Raw genomic sequence first — 16885 nt, 5'->3', positions numbered from 1 at the left:
TTATCTATGGGATTTAGGTCTAAAAAAAAGTGTAGTCAGCTCTATTTGAGGTACCCCAGTCTCCAGCAGCCTTTCCCTAATGATGCAACCACGATGAGCTGCAGCATTGTTCTGCATGAAGATGAAATTAGGCCGGTGTTGTTCATGCACAGGCACAATGTCTGGATTAATTATGTTATTCAGCTAGTAGGGAATAGGGATGAGCGGACCCATGAAAGTTCAGGTTTGCAGCGTTCAGCAGGACTTTAGTTAAAAGTTCAGTTTGTGACTCAAACTTTATCCCAGACACCAAATCCCACATAAGTCAGTGGAACCCTGAACATTTGGTGCTGTAAAATGATCATAGTAAGGACTAGGGTGCTTCAAAGGAAGCAAAATTGGGGCTAAGAGAAGGACACTTGTACTGCAAACATATGTGGATAGGGGATAAATAAATTAAGAAAAAAATTATGTGGGATCCCCTCTATTTTTGATAACTAGCGCAAGTAAAGCAGACAGCTGGGGCTGGTATTATCAGGTTGGGAAGGTCCATGGTTATTTGGCCCTGCCAAGCCTAAAAATAGCAGCCCACAGCTGCCTCAGAAGTGGTACATCCATTAGATCATTAGATGAGCCAATTCTGGCACTTTGCCCGACTCTTCCCGATTGCCCTGGGGCGATATCTATTGAAGTAATAGTTTTGTTGATGATATCAGCTGTGATTTGACAGCTGGCATCAAGCCCAGGGGTTAGTAATGGAGAAGCGTCTATCAGACACCCTCATTACTAGCCTAGTAATTATACAGTTAAAACAAACCCAGGAAAAAATAGTTTATTTGGCTAAAGACTGAAACTTCCTCGTTTACCAGTTTATTAATTAAAAAGAAATCCTCGAAGTTCCAACGTAATTCAAAGGTGTAATGTCCCACAACACCCATTGATTTCTGTGGAGCTTCAATCTGAGAACATTCTCAGATCGAGGCTCCATAAGGCAATGTCGGTCAGCGGCAGGCATAGATTTATTTGCGTTGGTTACTCGTACTTTTTATTTTGTTCACAGCAGCGTACAGGCTTCTTCCCATGTCAAAAAGCTTGATGATTAGCCAATCATCAAGCTTTTTGACATGGGAAGATGCCTGTATGCTGTAGCCTTTCAACAAACTTTATTAGCATCTGAACAGCACTCGGTCACAGACTTTAACATTTGAGTTTGCTCATCCCTAGTAGTGGCTTGTCACAATACTATTCACAAAGTTTAGGGTACTTCTCTATTGACTATACACATGTGCCCATACTCCAACACCACCACCAAAGAGTCATCTGGTGGAAACAGTGGCTGATGCATAGCGCTCTCCTTGAGTTCTCCAACATCGTTGGGAGCGATCATTTCTGCTCAGAGTAAATTGACTTTGATCAGTGAACAGCACTGAGGCCCACTGGTCCCTTGTCCAGCAAGACGCTGACACCTGTGCCTAGTGGTGAGGTCAGGTACCCTTGCAAGTCGTCTAGCATGCAGACCACACTGATGTTAAATGGATTTGAATGGTATGACGTGACACTTGGGTGCTTATCACCTTCCTTTAATGTGCCTGGAGTTGTGTGGAATTCATCATTCAGTGTTGAAAGGCATTGTTCACAATGCAACAATCATCAGTGTGGAACGTGGCCAAAGGATGTCCACTTCTATACCTTTTTTTTTTACTCTTCTAGTCTATCTGTATCTCTGTTGCAACCTGCTGGTAACACTCTGTGACACTTTTAACTCAGTGGCCACTTCTGAGAACATCCTTCTTGAAGCCTTGCAGATGTGAGGTTCTGTTAATCAGTTGTTAGGTCAAAATGTGAACATCATGATGTTTTAATACCAATTTTAATAGAATCCCAAAACTTATTGGTGATACATGGATCCAACTCCTGTTGGGAAGTTTGTCATAAAGCTTGTTAGAGAACAGCAAGTTGTGCAAAAATAACTGAAACATTGAACAGTTGGACATGTGCATGGTTTAGAGAAAGTCACATTAAGTTCACCTGAAAAAGTTACAATGTATTTTTGGATCATCCTGAAATTTCACCCAAAATCCAAATAAACCTAACTTTTTGTGAGTAGTGTTTGTAGAGAATCAAACTGGAAGCTCCAAGCTGAAATCACAACTGGCGTAAATTTCCACTATAATTTATATCACCTTGTCATGTAAATAATAATAAATCTGCCAGATTTTAATTGTCCACATCCCCAATGTTAAGCCCCATCTTGTTTTTTTAAATTTGGTGAGAAAACGAGAAATGTTGTTCTTTGTTTTCCAAATTTTGCCCTTTTCACATCACAAATGTAGCATAAAGCCCATGATCAATTGATTTCTTATATTTATATACATTCATTTATCTGGGTTATTTTACTAATATCATTGATGGTAAATAGCTACGATATGTACTCAATATCAGGTTAGTGGTGGTTTGTTGATTTCAATGTCGTAACATCCCATTAAAAATGCGATGGGGCCGATTCATCAAATGTTTGAAAGCAGAAATCTGGTGTAAAAATTGTATGGAATATTGCAGTTGTGCAAATAATGTGACTTTTTGCATTTTTATGACCGCTCCACCTACTTTTTTGAAAAGTGGTCGAGGTTTGCAAGGAGTAAGCATAGCAGACCATTCATTATAATTTACACCATAGAAGTGAGTTGCAACAGAAATATGTTCCTGTCCACAACTGGAGTATATTTCTGTCCACTGCTCAGATAAATCGTTCTCAATCAGTTTGTTTTTCCCTTGTAAAATAATAACATGTATGTTTATGTTCAGTTGTAGTGGTGTCTACACTGCCTCTCCCAGGGCTCATGTGACATTATATCATGCGAACCCCTCAGCCAATCAGTGGACGCCTTCCTCTTCTCTCTTTAAGACAATTCAGACATCCAGTGGAAGTGAGAAAGCAGCCACATCTCTCTTCCTCCGAGTGTCCATTACATTCGAACTGGGAACTGTTAAGTGGCCGATTAGTTGCAGGGATTGCATAACATAATGTCACATGAGCCCCAGGAGAGGCAGTGTGCATACTGCTAGAACCGGAGGTAAACATAAGTGTAATTATTTTACAAGGGGAAAAGATACTGATTGAGAAGGGGTTGTTAATGTAGTGGACAAGCACTTTATGAAGCCTTCATGAAGACGGATGTACAAAACTCAAGATTTAATTAATTGAGGGCCTTTGCTCTGATTGCCTTTGTTCGTGTGGCTTCTAAAGAGCTGTTAGTAGCTGAATGGGCACAGTGTTTTTCTAGAGATACTGTCACTTTGTTCTAGTTTAATGGCTATCATCACAGCTATTGAATCATTTTGATTGGACATTGTTGGCATACGATAACCTTTTTAATGCTATGTTTATTCAAAATATAGTTCCGTTATTTTGAAGAGTTCTGAGCAGTGGATCCGTTAGAGTATACTCTATTGCACTAATGCATCTTTTTGCTTTGGATGCATTATGTGTCTAGTTATCACTATTTGGTGCAGCTCTTAATGTTATACTTGGTATGAAAGGCCACGTACATGCTGCATCACTGGCTATCATTTGTCAGATCCCTTACCAAGGAGAAATATGAAAGGTGCATTGCACTTTAGTAATGCCTTCCAGCTGTAGAGTTTGATTAACAAGCTGTGCTTTCTCACTTCATTCACTGAAAACATTTGTGATTCATTATTATCAGTTCCATTTTCCAGGTCTCTGTTCACACTACCATTATTCTGTTGGGAAATGCTCCATAACATACGTTACATGCTAATAAACATGACCTCAGGCATATCTCCTGCCATGGATGTTGATAGGTTGGCTGTTTGCACTTGCATATTCTGTAGTACAATTTATCATTGGGTTTTAAAAATCTGTCATAATGTTAAATCTTTAAAGTAAAAGGATCACAGTCTCCTTATTTCATTTTAGGTTTCTATAGTTTTTACTTGCAGATCATAAAAATGATAGATGATGTTATGAGACAACTTTCAAAACTTGGTTGAGTTCTTTTTCAGATATGGAGCAGGGTGTAAATACATAATGTTAAGTACCCCTATGTAATGTGTTGGTTCAGTAGAAATACAATACGAAGGATCGAGTTTGCTTGCCAGCAGTTGTTGACAGTTCTGTGCAAACATATACTGCAGATGTTGCTCTACAGGTTTAGAGGCTTTGTACACCTTAGCAAATAGTTTCTTTATATTATATTATTTATTTGCTGTATGCAAAGTTAAAGGGGTTGTCCACAGATGCCGGCACTCGTTCTTCCATGGCTCACGTGAGGTTGTAACATCAACCAAGGCTCGCACCCAATAACCACCAGTTTCTCTCTCTAAAGCCTTAAAACGTATGACTAATTAACAGGTACAGAGAGCTGTGACTGACATCACAATTTTCGTTTATTACCATACTTCCATGCCCGAAGGATGGCTAGAGAAGTGGTGATTAAGTGTGTGGCTCAGCTGACGTGGGCCTCGGAACTCAAGCAACGGCACCTCTGGAATATTTCCGGCACAGGAGGTGAGCATAAGGTTTTTTTTTATTATTAATGAGGCCAAACATGGAGAATGAGAAGGGGTTGTGCTAGTAGTGGACAACCACTTTATGCACTTTTTAAAGATCCTTCCTTTTAAAGTTTCTAAAATGCTGCAGTGTCTGTAAGTTCTTTATCTAGCTGTATGTTTTACAGCATTGTTACAAATCTATCAGAGCTGCACCTTACAGATTTACCCTTCCCTTCTCTCAGTGTTAGAGAGAGCAGCAGGGAGGAGACGCTGGTTGTACACAGATCTGTAGTGGATAGGGGAGAAGGTTTCTCCGATGAGGCACAAAAAATAAGCTATAGACAAGGAGGACCATGGAGAGGAAATAATTGCAGTTCTAGAGTTGTGCTGGTACATGAAGGTTAGTGAAGACCGCATCACACAGAAAACATAAATACCGTATTTTTCGCTTTATAAGACACACTGGATTATAAGACGCACCCCAAATTTAGACATAAAAAAGGTAAAAAAAATAAAAATGGGGTCTGTCTTATACTCCGGTGTTCTCTTACTGGAGGGGGGCAGCAGTGGTGGTGAAGCGAGGTCACAGGAGGCAGAGGTTGTGCTGGCAGCAGGACAGTGGCGGCGGGGTCCATGGTGACAGGTTCGGCAGGGTCTGTGGTGGCAGGTGCGGCGGGGTCCGTGGTGGCAGGTGCGGCGGGATCCGTGGTGACAGGTTCGGCGGGATCCGTGGTGACAGGTGCGGCGGGGTTCGTGGTGGCAGGTGCAGCGTGGTCCGTGGGGACAGTTGCGGCGGGGGTCCGTGGTGACAGGCGTGGCGGGATCCGTGGTGACAGGCGCTGCGGGGTCCGTGGTGACAGGCGCGGCGGAGTCCGTGGTGACAGGCGCGGTGGGGTCCGTGGTGACAGGCTCGGCGTGTCTGTAGTGGCGGCGGGTGAGTGGTGCAGCAGGCCGGTGCATTGAGTGTCCCAGTGTCCGCGGTCCAAGTTCAAAAGATGGCGTCTGGAGCGGCGCATGTGCACATGGAGCTCTCATCCAAGAGCTCCATCTGTGCAAGCGCCCGCTCTCGGCGCCATCATTTGAAACTGAGAGACCGTGGACACACTGGTAAACCTGCTGCACAGCCACCCGCACGCACAGAGTGGCAGCCAGCAGTACGCCCGTCCACCCGCACAAAGAGGCAGTCGGCACTGACAGGCATCCGGCTGCTGCCTTCACGCAGGCACCCGGCTGTCGCCCGCACGGAGGCTCATGCACCTGACTGCCGCCCGCACAGGAACCCACCTGCCGCCCGCACGTAGCCACAGGTACCCGGCTGCCACCCGTTCGGAAGCACAGGTACCTGGCCGCTTGCACGCAGCCACAGGCACCCGATTCCTGCACAGACAGGTACCCCAGGTAAAGCTATATTCAGATTTTAAGACGCACCCCTCATTTTCCTCCAAAATTTTTGGGAGGAAAAGTGCGTTTTATAATCCGAAAAATACAGTACCTCAAATTCAGCATGTATTACAGGAAGGGACAATCCCACAAAACAAAAAATAGAATCTTGGCTCAAGCTTCAAGCTTCATATCTGCATATTTGGAGTCTGTAACAGAATGAAAACATGAAAATAGCATAGTGACAATTAGTGCTATTTTACATTAAATATAAACACAAACATATATAAAAATTAGTTTTCCATGTCAACATTTTTCCATGTCAGGGAGCCCCCTGTGGAACTAATGCACATTTAAAGGGCTAGAAGTGCCATGTATCTAAATTAGTAAATTAAAGCAAGACTGAAAAGCCCTCTGATCAATATAGAATTGCCTACCCTAAAACATTGTAACTTTTTGTAGCTGTATAAAGTTAAGGGAGTTTCCAGTTTCGGGAAAACCCCTGTCCCCCAGTCACCAGTTTGTTTTGAAATAGCCAACTCTTCTTTACTCATCCTCCCCAAGTTTCGAACTGAGTTTTCACGACTGCTCCCGACGTTTGTTATTGAATTTATTGCCGATGTCATGTTGATAACGCTGCAGCCAGTCAGTGTGCTCTGCGGCTCGTACTGTGAATTCGCTTCGGCAGTGCTGCTGATTTCAGTTATTGCCTGCAGTGCTGTCAACGGGATGTCAGGGCTGCAGACCATAACAGACACCAAGAGAAACTCAGACCTGGACTTGGGAAGGATGAGTAAAGCACGTTTTTTTTTAAAAATTTTAATCAAACTGCAGCTTTGGTATAGGGGTTTTCCCCTCTCAAACTAGATTTAAATGCATTTGGGGCCTCTAAATGTAAATATAAAAGCTGAAATCTGGAACTGATAAGTTACTGAAACACAAAGTATATTGGTAAGTGAATTCTAATATATTAGAACGGTGTACTTACACATTGAGACTATCCATTTTCTAGCCCCACAATGATGTAAAAAATTATCAGGAAGAAGCATCATGCAAATACAATCTTATGTGGAGACTTCTAGATCATTGAAGTTAGCAGGTATTGAACGAACTAAAACTGAGAGTTGGCTATTGTTGGAGAGAACTACATTTCCCCTCTGTAGCCTAAATCCTGCAATAAATCTTCGAAGCGATGTGACCATTACCTCATTTTTGTCTGCTTTGGTTTGAAAGTAAGAGTGTTTCTCTTTATCCTGTCAGCGTCCACACACTTGGGGAACATTTCAAAAAGGCAGAGCGTAAAGAATGTCAATTAGGCATGTAGACGACTGTTACACAGTGAGAGCTCTGAGCCTCCAGGAAACTTACTTCAACATAAAACAATAGCCTCTAATTAGACTAAATACAGCAATAACCTGATATCTGAACATAGAAACAAAAACTTTCCGTCTTATAAAGGACATCATATTTTGTCGCAGACCATATTCACCTACTAATGTGACATTGCCAAGATTTACCAAGTTGAATGCCTGAATTTTGCCATCTTAATTTTTATCACTTGAAATGGAGAATTCCAGTTTGGGTAGTAGGAAAACCATTGCTCTATGAAAAAGTTCTCATCCAAATAATGTAGTCATGCAATCAAGTACAAATCCCGAAATGCATTTGAAAGGTACCACTTTGGTGCAAAACAGAAGTCAGGAAACTGTACATATATAAATGTGTATTGGATGCAGATTTGTAAAGTGGTTTGGTGCCATGAAATCAAAATACGGGTAGACCCTGGGTTTCGAACTAGATATGTTCTTCTTTATCTCACAACCCCAAAAATTATTTAACTTTTTAACTCCCTCCTTTGCTCACCATTTCCCCCTGCGACCTCCCTCATTTTTGCAGAAAACTTTGCCACACATTTCTAAACAATGTTGGCAAACTCACACAAGTCATTACAGCTCAACCACCACAGCCTCGCCAGTTAACAGACAAATACCCTTCCTCCTTATCATCCCTAAAGGAAAGCTTACTCATCATCTTTCCAGATCGCACCTCACCACTTATGCACTTGACCCCATCCCACCTCATCTGCAACCTCACTTCCACGCTTATCCCAGTCCTAACATATCTCTTCAACCTATCATTAACTTCTGGTACCTTCCTTTCTGCTTTCCAAGATGCAACAATCGCACCCAATCTGAAGAATCCATATCTCGACCCAACCTTTACATCCAGCTATCGCCCCATATTGCTGCTCCTGTTTACCTTCAAACTCCTTGAACATCACGTCCACATTGAACTTTCCTCCCACCTTTCATCCAACTCACTCTTCGACAACCTAAAAGCTGGCTTCCATCCCCACCACTCCATTGAAACTGCCCTTACCACAATTACTAACCTATCACCAAAGATAATAGACAATTCTCTATAATTTTCTATCTAGAAAAAAATAGATCTATCTGTTTTCAACACAGTAAATCACTCCCTCCTACTATGGATCATCTCTTCTTTTGGCATAAAACACTGTGCCTTCTCACGGATCTCCTCATACCTTTTCATACCACACTACTTCCTCATCCCACTCTCTCTTTTGCTGTCCCTCAAGGCTCTGTCTTGGAACCCTACTCTTCCCCCATCTATACCTTTACCTGAGATACTCATGAAGTCCCAAGGCTTTCAATACCACCTGTTTACTTGTGACACTAAAATCTACCTCTCCGCTGTTCCGAATTTCAGACTGTCTATCAGCTATATTCTCTTTCTCAACTCACTTCCTAAACCTCAATGTGGAAAAAACTAAACTCATCATATTTTCTCCATCCCACTTAATTTCCCTACTCTATTGATCGATCACAATAAATGACATCACACTTTCACCTCTACCATAAGTCCGCTGTCTCAGAGTAACCTTTGATTCACCTCTGTCCTGCAAACCACACATCCAAGCTCTTACCACCTCCATCCACCTCCAACTCAAAGATATTTCCAGAATCTGTCCTTTCCTCAACTGTGAGTCTAGTAAAATATTAGTGCATGACCTCATCATCTCCCACCTCAAGTAGTGCAATATTCCCTATTATCCTGCAGATTGTAAGACTGTAATGGCAGGGCCATCTTCCCTCTTTTACAGTCTGTCATTGTTAGCTTATTCAGTGAAATTTATCTTTGTATTTTTGTATTAAAACCCTTTTTCACATGTACAGCAACATAGAATAAATTAAAATCTAAAAATAAATACCATATATGCTAATAGTAGGTTCTGTAGACTTTGTCCGTAACCCTAATTTATATGTAAGATGGAACAGGGCCAATAAAAAATAACTAGTAGTCACTCTGAGGATTGGACGTCGCCAGACGTCCTGGCTTATAGTGAAAAGGTCAGAGATGTAGTACGCAAAGGCATAAAGAAGAGGACTAGGCAGTAGGGCTGCTGGAGAGGTGAATATTTATTTATTTTTACCAATTCTTACCCCATCACTCACCTTAAAGGCTGTCTTGCAATGCCCCTTTTGTGAGAACCCATCTTTCCGCTGTAGTGTACTATATCTCCAGCCCTTTCACGTCCTCTGAGATGACTTTGCATCATAAAGTTGTCAGGTCATAGGGACCTTAGAACACACAGTGATTTTTAGGAGCAAAACAGTAACAAAACATTAACAGGGCAGAAATCTGCATAACTAATCATATAACTAATCATATGCTAAATAGTTGCAAATGAAATTTAGAAATGAGATAGCCAAGATGATTGTCTATAAAATAAAATGGTGGTCTCATGATCAAAGCTATAGTGGATGGTTGGATATGGAGCCTGAAAGTCAAAAGTTCAAAACATTGTTACCCTTTTGCTTGTCAGTGTGTATAAAAACAATTATTTATAATGAGGTAGTTACTTTTCCTGTTTGATTTGCTATTAAGTTTTGTAATCCTTGAACTCATTTTTCTAAGACCACATTTGTTTTGACTCATGTTCCTATTATGTACGGACATAAAAAGATAAAATAATAAGCATGAATTATCGTTTACTGCTATCTCTGAAGGTCCTTAAAAGAGCTAAATATGGTTTCATATTTTGTCTGAGTCTATTGGAACAATATGTCAGATCAACATTCAGTATACAGGGGTCACCAAAACTTTTACCTCATAAGCAACATCATATTTGAGGTCTGACCTCAAGTACCCCACTGATTGACTTTATAAAGGGTTTTTCAATGTGTACACACAGGCACAGTGGCTCACAGTATAAGTGGCAGAGCCTAATAAAATTATCCTACTCGTGTAAGACTGCTGCAAGAGAATGGACAGCCATTCCCTGATATAGGTAGGTACAGAAACATTTGGACAGTCACACACGTTTTGGCATTTTAGCTTTTTGCAAGAACATATTCAGGATACAGTTATATAATGAATAGCTGTACTACCCGGCTTCCGGGTTAATAACTGTTGTTAACAAAATAGAATGTATTAACAAAAATGTATTCTGCACACAAAACCACAAAACAAATAGATAGAAATGTAATTATTAAAAGGCAAAAACTAAGCTTATAGAAGCATTTCACAACATATATTTCAACACCACAGATATTCCACACAGATTTAACTAATTTGGCCAAGTAATGTGCTCCGTCTGTCTCTGTCCAGGTCTGCCTGTCTCTGTCTGTCTCTTTTGTTGTCTGTCTCTATCTCTCTGTTTCTTTTCCCGTCTGTCTCTATCAAGATCTGTGTCTTTCCCCATCTATCTTTGTCTGTCTCTCTGGCTGTCTCCTCCTTCCCTGTCTGTCTGTCTCTGTCCCTGTCTGCATGTCTGTCTGTCTTTTTCCACATCTATCTCTTTCCTGGTCTGTCTCTTTCCCGGTCTGTCTCTTTCCCGGTCTGTCTCTTTCCCGGTTTGTCTCTTTCCCGGTCTGTCTCTTTCCCGGTCTGTCTCTTTCCCGGTCTGTCTCTTTCCCGGTCTGTCTCTTTCCCTGTCTGTCTCTTTCCCTGTCTGTCTCTTTCCCGGTCTGTCTCTTTCCCTGTCTGTCTCTTTCCAGGTCGGTCTCTTTCCCGGTCTGTCTCTTTCCCGGTCTGTCTCTTTCCCTGTCTGTCTCTTTCCCTGTCTGTCTCTTTCCCGGTCTGTCTCTTTCCCTGTCTGTCTCTTTCCCTGTCTGTCTCTTTCCCTGTCTGTCTCTTTCCAGGTCGGTCTCTTTCCAGGTCGGTCTCTTTCCAGGTCGGTCTCTGTCTGTCTCTTTCCCCGTCTGTCTCTCTGTCTGTCTCTTTCCCTGTCTGTCTATCCGTCTCCCCACCGACATCTTATTACCTCACATAAAAGCTTCTTATACTATGAATGTCTTTTGTTCCTATAGCAACCAATCACAGCTCCTACTAATAACCTGTAGTTCCAGGCTCCATTTACTTTAATGGAGGCATGTTTTTTGGAAAGTAACTAAAGTGCGGGGTTAAATTTTCCTGTCAAAACATAGTCTACGACGTTCCCTGGGTCACATGAGGTGTCTGTGCAAAATTTCGTGTTTGTAAATGTGACGGTACGGATACACTTTTCGTTTCACTTTTTCCCCATTATGTAGATATGGGCAAAATTGATTGGTAAATTGGAACGCACGGGGTTAAAATTTCACCTCACAAGATAGCCTATGACGCTCTCAGGGTCCAGACTGTGTGACTGCAAATTTTTTTGGCTGTAGCTGCGACGGTGCGGATGCCAATCCCGGACATACATACACACATTCAGCTTTATATATTAGATAAGGGCTTAAAGTGCAGACTCTCAGATTTAATTTGAGGGTATTCAATTGAATTTAATAAGGATTTAGGTAATTGCAGCTCTGAAGTAAGTGTTTAGGAATTACAGCTCTTTAATATGTAGCTGCCTCTTTTTCATGAAATCAAAGGTGATTGGAAAATTATGTCAGAAGCTCTTTAGTGAGCTGCATGGGCTATTCCCTCATTTATCCGTCATCAATTAAGCTTGTAAAAGGTCTGCAGCTGATTCCGGAGTGGTATGTGCATTTGGAAGCTGTTACTGTGAACCCACAACATGCTGTCAAGGGAGCTCTCAATGGAAGAGAAACACCATCATTAAGCTGAACAAAAAGAAGAAATTCATCAGAGATGCCAGAAATGTTAAAACTGGTCAAATCTACAGGTTGGTACATTCTGAAGAAATAGAATGCACTGGTAAGGTTGGGAACTCAAAAAGGCCTGGACGTCCACACAATAGAACAAGATGAATGATCGCTGAAGCTTTCTATGGTGAAGAAAAACCCGATCACAACATCTTCCCAAGTGAAGAACACTTTCCAGGAAGTAGGTATTTCAGTATCTAAGTCTACCATAAAGAGAAGACTTCCTGAGTGCAAATACAGAGGGTTCACCACAAGGTGCAAACCATTAATTAGCCTTAAAAATAAAAAAGGCCAGACTAGACTTTGCCAAAAAATAGCTAAAGAAGCTGGAAAAGAATTCTTTGGACAGATGAAACTAAAGGCCCCGTTACACGCTACGATTTATCTGACGATATGTCGTCAGGGTCACGGTTTCCATGACGCACTTCCGTCATCGTTAGCGACATCGTTGCATGTGACACCTACGTGTGACTCCGAACGATCGCAAATAGGTTGAAAATCGTTGATCATTGACACGTCGTTCAGTTTCAAAATATAGTTCGTCGTTTGGAATGCAGCAGACATATTGCTACGTTTGACACCCTGCCAACGACGAACAACATCCACACGACCGCCTTGGTCAAACAATATATCGCTGAACGATGTTGCGTCGTTTGTGAGATGTGTACGTGTGACCGCTACTAAACGACCTATGTGCGATCTCGGCAAATCGTAACTACGACCTGGGCGTGTCACATCGCTACTGAGATCATCAGATAAATCGTAGCGTGTAACGGGGCCTTTAGATCAACCTATACCAGAATGATGGGATGAAGAAAGTATGGCAAAGGTTCGGAATGGTCATGATCCAAAGCACACCACATCCTCTGTACACCATGGTGGAGACAGTGTGCTGGCCAGTGTGATCAATGTTTATTGATTCTGTGACTGAAGATAAAAGCAGGTGGATGAATTCTGAAGTTGTAGAGCAATACTTTATGCTCAGATTCAGCCAAACGCAGCATGGTTGATTGGACAGTACTTCACAAAACAGATAGACAATGACCCAAAATATTCTGCAAAAGCAACCCAAGAATTTTTTTTAAGGAAAAGAAATGGAATATTCTGCAATGGCTGAGTTAAGCACAAGCTCTCCACCCCATTGAGCTGCATTTTACATGTTTAAGACAAAACTTAAGGCAGAAAAACGTACAAACAAGAATGATTAAAGGCAGCTGCAATAAAGACCTGGCAAAGCACCACAAAGGAGGAAACCCAGCGTTGGTGACTTCCCTGGCTTCCAGATTTCACGCAGTCATTGCTTGCAAATGATTCTCTATACATTATTAAAAATGAACATTTAATTTGTGGTAAAGTTAATTTGTCCTATTAATTTTGAGCCCTGGAAATGAGGAGGCTTTGTAGAAAAATGGTTACAATTCCTAACTGTTTCCCATTATATTTTTGTTCAACTCCTTTCATTTAACTTGAAAGTCTCCACTTCAATTGTGTCTCAGTTGTTTTATTTTAAATAAAAAATAGTGGCATGTGGAGCTCAAATAACGAAAATTTGATAACTGTCCAAATATTGCTGTACCTACAGTCATTCCCGAAAGTGTTGGCACTCTTGAAATTGTTCCAGAAAATGAAGTCTTTTTCCCAGAAAATTATTGCAATTACACATGTTTTATTATACACTTGTTTATTTCCACTGGATGTACAACAACACAAAAAAACAGAGGGGAAAAATGGCAAATTGGACATTATTTCACACAAAACTCCAGAAATGGGCCGGACAAAATTGTTGGCACCCTCAAGTTAATATGTTTGCACACCCTTTGGAATAAATAACTGAAATCAGTCACTTTCTATAACCATCAACAAGCTTCTTACGCCTCTCAACTGTTCCAGGTCTCTAATATTTGAAGGGTGCCTCCTCCCAACAGCAATTTTAACATCTCTCCACAGGTCTTCAATGGGATTTAGATCTGAACTTATTAATGGCCACTTCAAAACTCCCCAGCGCTTTATTTCCATCCATTTCTGGGTGTTTCTTACAATGTTTGGGGTCATTGTCCTGCTGGAAGACTCATAACCTAGGATACAAACCTAGCTTTTTGACACTGGGCACTACATTGCGACCGAAAATCCTTTGGTAATGTTCAGATTTCATGATACCTTTTACACAGTCAAGTTATCCTGTGCCAGAAACTGCAAAATAGCCCCAAAACATCTTTGAGCCTCCACCATATTTCACTGTAGGCTCTGTGTTCTTTTCTTTATAGGCCTCATTCCATTTTCGCTAAACAGTAGAATGATGTGCTTTAACAAAAACCTCTATCTTGGTCTCATCTGTCCACAAGACACTTTCCCCAAAGGCTTTTGACTTACGTACATTTTGGCAAACTAGTCTAGCTTTTTTTTAAGTCTCCTTTAGCAGTGAGTCCTCCTGGGTCTCCTGCCATAGCATTTCATTTCAATCAAATATCGATGAATATTTCACATTCACACTGATGCACCATTTTTTGGGATCTTGATTGGGGCTGCTTTTCACCATCCAAACTATCTTGCTTTGCAACCTTTCACTAATTTTTCTCTGCTGTCCTTGTCCAGAGAGATTAGCTACAGTGCTATGGGTTGTACATTTCTTGATAATGCTGTGCACTGTGGACAAAGGAACATCAAGATCTCGGGAGATGGACTTGAGAAAAACAATTGTTAAAAAATATCAACAATCTCAAGGTTACAAGACCTCAGACACTGCTATTCTATTTCTGTTCTTCATGCTTAGTGTGGCGCACACATATACACAATGCAAATAGTGAGTCAATTTCTCCCGTTTTTATCTGGTTTCAGGTGTGATTTTCATATTGAGCATACCTGTTTTTTACCTCAGGTGAGTTTCAATGAACATCACATGCTTAAAACAAAGTTGTTTACCTAGAATTTTGGAACATTACCAACAATTTTGTATGGTTCTTTCTTGGGGTTTTGTGTAAAATTAAGTCCAATTTGCCTTTTGTTTCCTCTGTTTTTTATGGTCTTGCAATATACAAAGAAAATAAAAATTCGTATAACAAATAGTGTAATTGCAATAATTTTCTGGGAGAAAGGCTTCATTTTCTGGAACAATATCAAGGGTGCCACCACTTTCAGCCATGATTGTAACTGGATATGGTGCTCTGCCTGTGGAAGCATTGAAAGTTGTGCTGATACTATGGTTATAAACTCTGGATCCGCTAATGGCTTTTCCTACCAATAAAGCATCCCCTAAATCTACTGGCAAGGTCATTGATTGATTTTGTGCAATTTCACAGAGCCCATACTAATATCCCTCTTACAGAATATGCAAAACTAGATAACCCTTAGACTTAAGGTACCGTCACACTTAGCGACGCTCCACCGATCCCACCAGCGATCTGACCTCGCAGGGATCACTGGAGCGTCGCTACATGGTCGCTGGTGAGCTGTCAATCAGGCAGATCTCCACAGTGATCAGAGATCAGCCACCAGCGACCTGTGTAACGACGCTGTGCTTGGTAACCATAGTACACATCGGGTTACTAAGCAAAGCGCTTTGCTTATAGTTACCCGATGTGTACCTTGGCTACAAGTGCAGGGATCCGGCTTCTAGAAGCTGCGGACGCTGGTAACCAAGGTAAATATCGGGTAACAAAGCAAAGCGCTTTGCTTGGTTACCCGATGTGTACCTTGGTTACCAGCGTCCGCAGAAGCCGGCTCCCTGCACATTCAGATCGTTGCTCTCTTACTGTCAAACTCAGCCATGTGTGCTTCACAGCGGGAGAGCAACGACCAAAAAATGGTCCAGGACATTCAGCAACGACCGGCGACCTCACAGCAAGGGTCAGGTCGTTGCTGGATGTCGCACACAGCGACATCGCTAGCAAGATCGCTGTTGCGTCACAAAAACCGTGACTCAGCAGCGATGTTGCTAGCAATGTCACTTAGTGAGACGTGGCCTTTAAAGTTAGATTTAAACTTGGATGAACACTTATAATGCAGCCAATAAATACAGTTAAACAAAACAAACTCCTTTCACTTAATTGCAGCCACTAGCGAGTACACAAAATATTTTTTTTTGTGGCTGGAAGGAAAGAGCTTTTGGCCCTTTGCACACACTGCATTTTGTACCGTGGATTTGCCGTGGTTTTGCTGCATGTTTTCCTGCAGAAAATGTTCATAACCTTGCTACAGTCCTTCCCCAGCAAAACCTATGGTAAGCAAAAATGCTGTGTGCACACTGCGTCTTTTTCACCAACAGGTTTTGCTTCGGAATTAATATGCATTTCACTTCTTCTCCGCAGGTCCCTGCGTTTTGGAGGGCTGGCAGATCAATCACCCTCTGGCTCTGGGTCGGCGGAGGATTGATCCTCGGTATCTGGCCAGATGCTGCTCCCCATATAAAGTTTATGGGGATCACAATCAGGCGCAACGGGGTAGGAGCAAGAGCTTCATACGCACTGATCACCAGTCGGCTGTTACACTGCTCCCGCAGCAGCTCTATCATCTTCCAGAGTCGGCCGCTAATTAGTGTCATAACATATTCACGCCTTCCCTGCTCACTGGTGGCTATGATTGGTTGCAGTCAGACCCGCCCTCACACTGAGTGACAGCTGTCTGACTGCAACCAATCACAGACGCCGGTGGGCGGGTCTATAGCATACTGTAAAATAAATAATAAAAAAAAAATGGGATGCGCTCCCGCCAATTTTGATAACCAACCAGGATAAAGCCTCAGCTGGGGGGTGGTATTCTCAGGCTGGGGAGCTCCCCATCCTAAAAATATCAGCCAGCAGCCGCCTGGAATTGCCGCATCCATTAGATGCGACAGCCCCGGGACTTTTCCCAGCTCTTCCCGTTGCCCTGGTGCGGTGGCAATCGGGGTAATAAGGAGTTAA

General features: G+C 42.0%; 1 protein-coding gene across 1 annotated transcript in view; it reads left to right on the top strand.

Annotated features, from left to right (window-relative positions):
* TTC27 (tetratricopeptide repeat domain 27) overlaps positions 1-16885 on the top strand; it is a 557582-nt gene that overhangs the window by 468701 nt on the left and 71996 nt on the right. The window lies entirely within an intron of this gene.

The sequence above is a fragment of the Anomaloglossus baeobatrachus genome, chromosome 3 (assembly GCF_048569485.1).
Source record: "Anomaloglossus baeobatrachus isolate aAnoBae1 chromosome 3, aAnoBae1.hap1, whole genome shotgun sequence".
Lineage (NCBI taxonomy): Eukaryota > Metazoa > Chordata > Amphibia > Anura > Aromobatidae > Anomaloglossus > Anomaloglossus baeobatrachus.
Note: the sequence above shows the minus strand (reverse complement) of the source record. Positions and strands in the feature narration are given on the sequence as shown.